We start from the raw sequence: 2,478 nt of genomic DNA, 5'->3' as shown, positions 1-2,478 counted from the left end.
TATATATATATATATATATATATATATAATTTTTTTTAAGTTCAAGGTCAAGTTTATTTACATTTTCCATCACATGTGGTACATGAGGTGGAGCAAAATTATGTACTCAGGGTCCTTGTTACACCCCAAAATAGCATAATATAAAGTACAAAAGTACAAAACAAATCAGTATATAAGGATGCATCTATACATCCATTATGTTTTACCCACTTCTTCCGCTTTGGGTCACAGGGGTTGCTGGTGCTCATGTCCATCAATCACTGTAAGAGTGGCGGGGTACACCCTGGACAGGTCTTCAGTCGATCACAGGGACACATAGAGACAAACAAGACAAACAACCATTCACTCTCTCACTCACACCTAGGGACAATTTAGAGTTACCAATCAATCTAACATACGTTTTTGGTCTGTGGGAAGAAACCGGAGTACGCAAAGAAAACCCACGCATGTACGGAGAGAACATGCAAACTCCACCCAGAAAGGCCTCTGGACTGGGATTTGAACCAGGGACCTGCTCGCTGAGAGGCAGCAGCTCTACCAGTTGTGCCACCTGCTTTTCTGATTCATGTATTATATTTTGTGTTTGGACTCACGCCTTAAACAAAAACAAAAATCATCAAAAAAACAACCATACAAAACTTAATTTCTTTAAGCTACCTTGAATCACTTTTAACACGTCCATTAGCCATGGAGTCCTCCACTACCTCTGGTACATTGACTCTGCTAGATTTGCTTTGGCAGGTACTTGGTGACCTCATCATGACCACAGATGTTCAGGCATTTCCCCTCTCTGCCCGCAATTGGCCGTTATCTCTCTTCTCTCTTCTCAATGTGGAATGTTCTGATGCTCAATTCACCTCTCCTCACCAACAGGTGTCACATCAGAATGAACTGCAGGGAAGTGAGTCTAGATAGGGGTAAAAATGCAATAAAGGACCTCTGGTTGTGTGAGTTTGTGCCTAGAGGGTAGGATATAGCGACTGAAGGCTCTGTGTGTAGAACCACACATGTAGGTTTATTCCTAATACACTGCACATGCAAAGTTGTCACATGTGAAAGTTTGTGTGAACTGAAAAGGTTTTCATATTATAACCGCTTTCAGACCTCCTGCTCCCCAAACCCCACTGAGATAAATGGAAATTTAAATTTACCACTTCAAAAAGCTGATTTTTCTATCTACTTGCCTGTTTTCTCTCTGTCTGGCTGTAGCTAACAAGGCAATTGACAAGGCGATAGGAGCACCATTTTCATTCTGGCATTTCCTAATGTTAAACACCAGAGTAATCAACAAGCTGCCTGCTTTTCTGCCTCTGTCCTTTGCTCTCTCCCTCCCCTCCATGCCGCCACTCGCCTGATCTCTCCGTCTCTGCTCGCATTCATTTAGCACATCCATATTGAATTTCCCAATGCCCACAGCCAACCAAAAGGCTTGTGCCACTCGCATCTGGACAGCTTTTGTTACAGACAAGCCGAGCTTGGATTTATATTTGCCTGCACACCTGCCTGTGCAAGAGAGCTGTGAGAGTGATGTGCCAGGGTGTGCCCTTGTCATTGTATTACATGGACAAGTTCAATATGTCTCAGGGGACTGATGTGGCATATAAGTTTGTTTTGTTGCTTTGGATTACCAGATGCAAGTTGGGTGAAAGTCAAGTAGAAGAAGAGGCCCAATGAAGTCAGAGGTATACATATACTGTACATAAGATTGAAAATATGAGTAGGAAGCATGTAGAAGCAAATAAAATGATCTAATTAGTGAATACTGGTAAAATGTTAAAAAATTGTATATGAAAAAAATGCTTTTGCTTTTTTTGTAAATTCACTTTAAGTTAAATTCAGTGTATTTATGTAGAGCCAAGTCACAACAAAAGTTGTCTCAGGACACTGTACAAAAACATTCACATACATAAAAGCAGTTAATAAAGGTTATCTATCTAAGAAAGCCAGCAGATTGTGTTGAAGCTTCACTTCATCACAGTCTCCCATGTTTTGATCTATCCATGTTTTATAATAAAAAACACATTTATTCATCTAAAAATTATCTAAACATATTGTGAATCAACAAATTTTTGACAATTCAAAACACAAATACTGCAAATTTAACCCCAGCCCTAAACCAAAGTTATAAACCTTCAACAAAACTATATTTGAAAGAGTTTAAAATCAAGTGCTCATTAAAAAAATAATAAATGAAAAAGGAAAATGTGCACTTTATCTTAAATAAGTCTCTGAAATATGTTTGTAGTTCAAGTAAAACTATTTTTGAAAGAACCTAGAATTCACTGTAAAATTCAAAATTACATTTGTTTTTTTTACTTTTAAAACTATTTTATTGCAACTGTGACATATTCGAATTTCAAATGACAATGATGTGATGGACTTGTGACCCGTCCAGGGTGTACCCCGCCCCTCGCACAGTGATTGCTGGTCATGGGCACCAGCGACCCCTGTGACCCAAAATGGAATAAGCGGGTAAAG

Source organism: Nematolebias whitei, chromosome 6 (assembly GCF_014905685.2).
Source record: "Nematolebias whitei isolate Nwh7 chromosome 6, NemWhi1, whole genome shotgun sequence".
Classification (NCBI taxonomy): Eukaryota; Metazoa; Chordata; class Actinopteri; order Cyprinodontiformes; family Rivulidae; genus Nematolebias; species Nematolebias whitei.
The sequence above is the reverse complement of the archived record's forward strand: the minus strand, read 5'-3'. Positions refer to the sequence as shown.